The 9,637-nt window shown below is 44.3% G+C and overlaps 1 non-coding gene across 1 annotated transcript; it reads right to left on the bottom strand.

Moving 5' to 3' along the window:
- Positions 1-6,426: 6,426 nt before the first annotated feature.
- On the bottom strand, positions 6,427-6,501 carry Trnas-cga (transfer RNA serine (anticodon CGA)). Its single transcript has one exon. It is a non-coding gene; the product is annotated as a tRNA-Ser (tRNA).
- Between the last annotated feature and the right edge of the window lie 3,136 nt (positions 6,502-9,637).

Genomic DNA, 9,637 nt, shown 5'->3' with positions numbered 1-9,637 from the left:
AGCCTTTTTCCAAAAAACTGTATATTTTTGAATATATAAATAAAAAATTGCAAAAAAATGTTGTGATTTTTCATTACGATTGAAAAAAAATCATCTTTAATAACTGAACTAAAATTTTGTAAAATCCCTGTGTTAAGTTGTAGCCCATATTCCAATAAATAATCTGTAAAAAGTTCAACTTCCTACCTGAAATACTTTGTGAGGAAAGATGTAATTTATAAGCGTTATTTTAACATTGCAAGTATAGGGCGTTCCGGAGCCCCTTAAACCTAACTAACCTAAGGACATCACACACGTCCTTGCCCGAGACAGGATTCGAACCTGCGACAGTAGCTGTCACGCGGCCACGCGGCCACTCCGGCCGGCTTGCAATTTATTGATGATCATGTATTTCATGAAATATTTTTTAGACTTTCACATTAAGCTACTTCCTACATATTTTAGCCCCACCTTTTACAAGTAGTCATTTGCAATTGCATTCAAAAGAGTGACTACACAGCATCCTGCACGTGTTATTGGAGTAGCACTACCGCTGGTGAGGCTGGACAATGATTGCGTGGGGTCTTCTGCATGGCACAGCATGCAATACTCACGCTCAGCGCTGAAGGAAGGCTTGCGTCCTGCGCAAACATGAAAATCAAAGCGGCCGAACCGAAAGCGTCATACTATGTTCGATCGCTATCACATAAAGTGCCCGTATAGCTAGGTAACGAGAGGCGTTCTACAGCCCACCTTTGGTGTCTACAAGAATCCAGCCCACTAACGTATTAACGAATGCCTTTTGTTGGCCAGTTACCTGTTTTCACATTATATAACGTAAAATTTTAACTCGTATAACATGAGGGGTTACTTTATGTCACTTTACTTCCTACTTATTTTAGGTCCAATACACAAAAATTCAGCAACCAGTTATTTGTAATCAAATTCAGGACAATTGTTACACAGCATTCTGTACGTCTTATTGGTCTGACTGTGCTACTGGCAATGCTGGACAACGTTATATGGGTTTCTGCATAAAATGCTGGCAGTCAGCGTTGAAGGTGTTACGTCTTCCTAAGCTCACTGCGTAGGCCTTTAGTGGATACAGGAGTGAGAAACTTACATCAATTTATCGTACATCTACTATTAAATAACGAAAATAATACCTAACTTCGTTGCGGTAGTTCCACCGTCGGTTCGTATGAGTGGGTATGAATGTAGAAATGTATAGATACAAAATACAGTACTGGCCATTAAAATTGCTTTACTAGGAAGAAATGCAGATGATAAACGGGTATACATTGGACAAATATATTATACTAGAACTGACATGTGATTACATTTTCACGCAATTCTGAGAAATCAGTACCCAGAACAACCCCCTCTGGCCGTAATAACGGCCTTGATACGCCTGCGCATTGAGTCAAACAGAGCGTGGATGGCGTCTAAAGGTACAGCTGCCCATGCAGCTTCAACATGATACCACAGTTAATCAAGAGTAGTGACTGGCGTATTGTGACGAGCCAGTTGCTGGGCCACCATTGACCAGACGTTTTCAGTTGGTGAGAGATCTGGAGAATCTGCTGGCCAGGGCAGCAGTCGAACATTTTCTGTATCCAGAAAGGCCCGTACAGGACCTGCAACATGCAGTCGTGCATTATCCTGCTGAAATGTAGGGTTTCGCAGGGATCGAATGAAGGGTAGAGCCACGGGTCGTGACATATCTGAAATGTAACGTCCACTGTTCAAAGTGCCGTCAGTGCGAACAAGAGGAGACCGAGACGTGTAACCAGTGGCACCCCATACCATCACGCCGGGTGATACGCCAGTATGGCGATGAGGAATACACACTTCCAATGTGCGTTCACCGCGATGTCGCCAAACACTGCTGCGACCATCATGATGCTGTAAACAGAACCTGGATTCATCCGAAAAAATGACGTTTTGCCATTCGTGCACCCAGGTTCGTCGTTGAGTACATCATCTCAGGCGCTCCTGCCTGTGATGCAGCGTCCAGGGTAACCGCAGCTATGGTCTCCGAGCTGATAGTCCATGCTGGTGCAAACGTCGTGTAACTGTTCCTGCAGATGGTTATTGTCTTCCAAACGTCCCCATCTGTTGACTCATGGATCGAGACGTGGCTGCACGATCCGTTACAGCCATGTAGATCAGATGCCTGTCTTGTCGACTGCTAGTGATACGAGGCCGTTGGGATCCAGCACGGCGTTCCGTATTACCCTCCAGAACCCACTGATTCCATATTCTGCTAACACTCACTGGATCTCGACCAACGCGAGCAGCAATATCGCAATACGACAAACCGCACTCGCGATAGGCTACAATCCGACCATTATCAAAGTCGGTAAACGTGATGGTACGCATTTCTCCTCCTTACACGAGTCATCACAACAACGTTTGACCAGGCAACGCCGGTCAACTGCTGTTTGTGTATGAGAAATCGGTTGGAAAATTTCCTCATGTCAGCACGTTGTATGTGTTGCCACCGGCGCCAACCTTATGTGTATGCTCTGAAAAGCTAATCATTTTCATTTCACGGCATCTTCCTCCTGTCGGTTAAATTTCGCGTCTGTAGCACGTCCTCTTGTGGTGTAGCAATTTTAATGGCCAGTAGTGTATCTTTAAACCATATAACGGAGATGCTCAGTCGCATATAGACACAACAAAAACACTGTCGGAAAATGAGCTTCTGGCTAAGAAAATCTTCGTCGAAAATAGACAACATACACTCACGCAAATGAGGCTCACACACACAACATGACCACAGTGTCTGGCAGCTGAAGCAAGACTGCCAGAGACTGTGATCATGTGTGTATGAGTTGCGTTTTCGTGAATGTGTGTGTGTGTATGTGTGTGTGTATTGTCCATTTTCGACGAAGGTCTTGTTGGCCGAAAGCTCATTTTCTGGAAGTCTCTTTTTGTGCCTATCTGCAACTCAGCATCTCCCCTACATGATGAGTAGCATCGATCCTCTTCATAATGCTGTTACATTCCATCCTGGAATATCTATAGTTAGATTTATAAATCTGTCACTCTTCAGTACAAAGTCTATTCAGAAACTGTCGAGGCCTGTCCACTATGGAAGCCTGTAAATGTTATTCAGCTAGGAAACACACAAAGACTGACTTTAATGCTTGAGTTTTCGCAGTTAAGCAGACCCGCCGCTGCAGCTCCGGAGAGGGGATGCTGGCACCTCATTGGCAGCGCCGTAGTCGTTCGTGGCAGGCAGCGCCCTCGTACCGGCGTGGCGGCTGTGGGAAATGCGGCTGCGTTACTGAAGGCGCGTATATTTTAAAGTTGGGCCGACCGGGTAGCGGCCGATACCGAAGAATAATGACTTACAACAAACGCGTATCTGAAGATGATACGCTGTCGCGCTGTCGAACCGAATGCAGTGCGGCTGCGGTATAATATCTTTGATCGCTATCGATAAGGCGTCCACGTTGATAGGCAACCAGCGGCATCCTAAAGCCAATCTTTGATGTCAAAAAAGTCGAACAGAAGGTAGTCAAGTAATATGATGACATGGGTTGGTCAATTATCATCTTTAACGCTATATTACGCTAAAGTTTAATTGTATAACATATAAATTGTTACCTATATACAGGTAACACGTATGATAATACTCAGCGTATTATCAGGGTTTATATTTGTGCCGTATGAGATGTATCTAACACATTGTAAGCTATTGATTAAAAATGACGTAGGATGACAGGTAACGGGCAGATGTTCTGCTATTTATCTTCGTGACAGCCACATAATCAACAGTCGGTATTAGTGGTCGATATCTGGAGCTCCTGCTCTGTGCCGTCGTTTCGACACATCATATATGGGTATAACATCGTTTAACCTTTTTCAACTTCGTAGTTATTACTTTAGATGTTTCCCTCTACTCTGTTGTACTCTAAATCACAAAGTACGCTCCGAAGATGACGCATATCTGCTCTACATAATATTTTATTACGAAAGCAAGAAATGCAGCTTGGATTTACGAACATGCATGTGTGTGCCATTACAGTCAGATTCATACAATCAACCAGTTATCCATATTTCGGTGAACGGAAAAAGTTACATGGAACGCTGAATACTAATGGGAATAAATGCCAATCAAATTAGTTCCCAGTGTGCTCTGTCCCTACGATACAATAAAGAAAGTGAGTAAAGACAGGTAGGGAAAAGACACTATCTAGAATTTCATAAAATTACAAAGTAACATGAGAAGTGGATTGACAGCCGCTTCCCAACACTGCCAGATCCATGGTTAACATGTCGTCTTCGTCTAAAATACGAGATAGGTCAGAAAAAGGAGGAGCCAGAATAGCTCTTTGTTCGGCTACCATACCTTAACCCACCAGTTATACATTAACTTTGTAAACTCTCAGGAAGCCCGTTCACTGTATTGCCCGCACTTCGTTTTATACCCCAATCCTTTTGTCATTACTTTCACACTCAGCTATATTTCTAGTAAGTTTGCAATGAACTGCTCGATGTTACAGAAAGGGCGCCAGTCTGGACCGTTGAGCACAGAAGTACCAGTTCCGAAGACAGGCAGGCGCCCGAGCGAAGCATGCAGGCGTGTCTGATGAACACACGGAATCATGCACTTCAAAGTAGTTTTCGAAGTACATAGAGGGTGTATCATAAGTAATTGCGTGAACGCATACAGTTAAAAGTGCACGATAATAGAAGAAAAATTTTCTCAGTAAACGTTAAGTCCGCATACGTACCATTTGCAAGATAATTGCGACTTTGTGATTACTAGCCACTGCCTTCATTCTGTGTAAACTTCATTCCAGTAAGGAAAGGGTAACAATATTGTAAACGTTAAGAACACTGATTAGAGGTACTTTGTTAGATATGCAGGTATTTTGAATGAACGCAACAACAGCTACATGACTGTACTCTTATTTAATGGAAGTGTTCAGACTGTCGTCTTTGTACGCCGATGCAGGTCTGCACCCTACTACACGATGAGTCTTGAATCCTTTCAGACACGCGTGAATCATTTCCAAATTATTGACAATCACTGACCTGTCTATGCTCCAGTTCTTCAACCTTGCTAACTAGAGATGTGTACATTACACCTGTAAGGTGACCCAAACACAGAAATTCTAGGGTTGCAGGTCAGGTGATTTTGGAGCCCACGGTACAGGTCCTTCTCCCCCAGTCCATCATTGGCCACACTGGTGCACAAAGTGTGCGGGTGCTCCATCATGCATCCGCTGGCGTTGATTCACGGGAACATCATGAAGCAATCTTGCAAGATGATACCACAGAAACTGAAAGACTTTCCGTCCACTGAGATTGTTTTCTAACATGTGCGGTCCAGCAAGACGATCACCTAGTACCAGTGTAACGCCGGAAATGCATATCCTCCTATTTCCATCTATTGCACTGCAAATTTTTTTCCTTATTTTGTTACCTGAAGATATAACATTTCTGTGTCTTTCTATATTGTAATTGTTTTACTATTTCTATATATATATGTATTTATATCGATGTATAATTGGTTTGTTTTGTGAATATTATTTCTATTAATACGCTGGGTCTGGCTTAGGGAAAACTACGCTATCGAACGAATACATCGATAGGTCGTGTGGAGAACCAAAGTGTTTAGGATCATTGGTAGTGTGAACTCTGCCGCGTGGAGCGCGGGCAGAGCAGAGGGATTCTGGCTGGAGGAGGGCAGTGGAGCAGGTGTGTTGTGTGAGGCTTCCGCGAGTTGCCGCGCTTTCGGGGTTTCGCAGCATGTAATTGCGCTCGACTTGCTATGTTAATTTCTGACATGGTGTCGCAGACGGGAGCGTTAGCTGGCACACATCAAGAGCCCGTTTCGGCTGGAGACCGTGTCGAGAAGAAGGCGCGCCAACATCCGCCTTCTGCAACAGCGACGGCTGATAATGAGTGACTGTCACCACCTCCTCGATCGACGACTTCAAACCTTCAATCAACCAGCAAGGAAGACTGGAAGCACGTACAGTTTTAGAACTGTATGGCAGACCTCAGCTTCTCAAACTATTCCATCAGCAAATTACAGCATCTTAGCATGAACCTTTGTTCCCAGAATGAGATTTTCACTCTGCAGCGGAGTGTGCGCTGATATGAAACTTCCTGGCAGATTAAAACTGTGTGCCCGACCGAGACTCGAACTCGGGACCTTTGCCTTTCGTGGGCAAGTGCTCTACCATCTGAGCTACCGAAGCACGACTCACGTCCGGTACTCACAGCTTTACTTCTGCCAGTACCTCGTCTGCTACCTTCCAAACTTTACAGAAGCTCTCCTGCGAAACTTGCAGAACTAGCACTCCTGAAAGAAAGGATATTGCGGAGACACGGCTTAGACACAGCCTAGGGGATGTTTCCAGAATGAGATTTTCACTCTGCAGCGGAGTGTGCGCTGATATGAAACTTCTTGGCCGATTAAAACTGTGTGCCCGACCGAGACTCGAACTCGGGACCTTTGCCTTTCGGGGGCAAGTGCTCTACCATCTGAGCTACCGAGGCACGACTCACGTCCGGTACTCACAGCTTTACTTCTGCCAGTACCTCGTCTCCTACCTTCCAAACTTTACAGAAGATGTGAGTACCGAACGTGAGTCGTACTTCGGTAGCTCAGATGGTAGAGCACTTCCCCGCGAAAGGCAAAGGTCCCGAGTTCGAGTCTCGGTCGGGCACACAGTTTTAATCTGCCAGGAAGTTTCATGAACCTTTGTTGCTAATTGTCCCAACTGCATTACCGAGCAGGATCCCTTCCTTTTCCGGAACGAACCCGAGTGTCGTTGAAATTCAAACGGCAGCATTAAAGTAATATCATTGGATTTCACTGCTTTAATTTCAAAGTTCAGTTAAGGTATTCTTAGCTGGCTACAATATTTAGATTACACAAGCACAAATTAAGAGTGCGAGTTTTGTTACCATATTTTAGCTTACCTGTGACTGCAGCTTAGCTTGGTATGTACTAAATTTTACTATTGTTAATTGTTCAGAATCATTTAACTCAAGTTCAAAGTTAAATCTCTTATTTCTAAATTGCGTAGATTCAAGTAGATTTTGAAATGTTTGTTGAGGTAGCCCAAGACTAACTGTATTTTACTGAATTTCGATGTGCTTCAGAAACAATGCTCACTATTAATTTCAGTCACAAAATTAACTTTCAATTTTCCCGTTTTATCAATTCTTTTGCTAAATTTAGTCCGAGTGTAGCGAAATTTATTACTTCTGACTAACTTTCAGTTTTCACACTACACTTGTCAACCTTCAGTTGCCACGCTTCTACTGCTAATTATATGTGTAATAACCTTTCTTTTTCAGTTACTATAGTAATTGTCCATAGGACTGGCGACCGTAATTTCCCCCAAATCTCAAATATCTAATTACCGCTAGTTAATTGTTAACGTAACGGCCGCACATTTACTTTATTTATTAGCTTTACCCCTTTTCAAAATTAATTTGCACCAGTTTCATTTGCATTTTTCCTTTCATTTAGCTGTAACCCTTTTCTCCCTATTTACCGACCGATTAACTTCGGTGACGATTGCTTTTCCCCAATTTCGTGTAGGTACACGCGGTTTAATTTTTCACTGTCATTAAGGTCGATAAGTGAGGGGGGATGTTACCCCTAACCACACATCACATGAGAAACATCCCTAATCGGCAGACCCAAGCACACTATGTGGTTTACAGTCCAGATGATTCCAAAACGTGAGAACTGAGATAATTAAACAAATCATCATGAGTTAACCTTGCTTCACCTGTATGTAAAGTGTTGTTGTCAAACTTAGGGTCCCCTACTTCTCGTTGTTGAATCAACTGATAGAGTGTTAGTATAGGATCAAGCTCCGTCTCACTAGCACAGTGAGTTCGTCGGAGGTGGTATATACGCCCATCTTAACCCACAGGACAGGACGGATAGAATAAATGATGGGAAGGGGCCAAAATAGGGGGCTGTTAGTAACACTCGAACATACAACTTTATTATTTGATCAAACATTACAAGAGCCCATTTTTTTTAAAACATACAGCTTTAATCTTAGGGACTTAATTACTTTCAGCCACTTTAATTTAAAAACGGCTGTAGACCAATAACTTAAAATGCAAGCATAACCAAAGATTTAAAAGGCTAGCCTTATCTTAAAACAGTTCTTTAGTTAGGCTGAAGTAAACAAGTTAAATTCAAATCGGGTGAAGGCTGAAACCAATTTTTTTTAATATGCCAAAGGCCTTACTTGAAACAGTACTTTATGCTAAGCTGAAGGCCTTAAGAGTAAAACAATAATTTAAAAGACAAATCCGGGTAGAAGCCATACAAGTACCAACAACAAGAACAAATTTGAAAAATAAGGCAGTACACACAATGGCGGCCAGATTTTCGTGGGTCGGCCTGTAATTCACACACTAACGCTCGCTTGGGTGAGACAGGCAATGGGGCCAACCATTCACCATCCAAGGACAACCCTACCGGCCGACAGTCAGTGGACAAACCGACAAGATAACTTCCACTTCACCCGACCAGGGCACAACAGGGAATTCAGTGGAAGAACGTAGAAGATATTGGCGCCCACAACCAATCATACACGGAGCTGTCAAACTACACACTGTGCTGGACAGCAACAACGAGATGAGGAAACTACACTGCCTGAAATTTACGTTAACGCCCAGGACAGGTAACCGGAACGTTAACGGCCACAAGACAGAACATTCCGCTGGTGCACTTCAATTCAAATAACCAAATGCAGTGAAACTCCACTGGAGGGTGGCTAGAATTTTCCTTCTTGAAAACAACGTTTTTGCTCGCGGGAATATCCCAACAACCGACGACGAAATCCAAAAGACACAATGTGAACAGACTTGACTTGATGGTAGGTTAAATAAAAACTCAACTTTCGTGTCTAGGGTCGGTGAGTCACGGACCTCGTCGCAATGGGAACAGCGCCACACAATCCGACCGCGCGTGGAGACCGCCAGCGGGCCCCGGCCAAACTACGCCCCGCCGACAATTCCTCACTGCTCCACGCCAACCGACAGACTCCTCAGGGCCAGTGCGCCGCCGACAACATTTAAAATAACTTGTCAGTCAAAATCACACAAACTACACACTGTTTCACAAACACTTGCACGAAGAAATAGACAATGCTAACGGCAGTGACTGTACAATAACAGGGACGAATCACGAGTCGGCACACACAGCCAACCCACCGGCCAAATACACGTCGTCTGGCAAGACGACCGACCAACCAAAGTCGTCCCCACTCCAATCACGTGTGTCGGCAACCGTCGGGCGAGTCATGGCAGTCCTGACCTCACTGCTGCCACGCCGCGACTGAACTTGTGCCGCGTGCCAACTCCAGGTCCGAACTAACTGATGGCACGTTCCAGCCCCTTCGTCGACACACGACGCCCGGGAAGTAACAGCAGTCCAGTAAAGATAATACAGCAGGGATTATATCGATTGGCGCTGTTGCTGCCGCTCACGGGCAGGCAAAGCAGAAACTCACTGACACAAGTCATTGAAACTAACATAACGGGGTGGCAGTAAGACAAAACAGGATGGTAAGTAAGAGATGGGACGAACACGAGCCACTTACGGTTCAAGTACATTGCACTGCAATGTATTAATCCCCGCCGGCCGCGTTGGCCGTGC

The sequence above is a fragment of the Schistocerca cancellata genome, chromosome 7 (assembly GCF_023864275.1).
Source record: "Schistocerca cancellata isolate TAMUIC-IGC-003103 chromosome 7, iqSchCanc2.1, whole genome shotgun sequence".
Taxonomy (NCBI): domain Eukaryota; kingdom Metazoa; phylum Arthropoda; class Insecta; order Orthoptera; family Acrididae; genus Schistocerca; species Schistocerca cancellata.
Note: the sequence above shows the minus strand (reverse complement) of the source record. Positions and strands in the feature narration are given on the sequence as shown.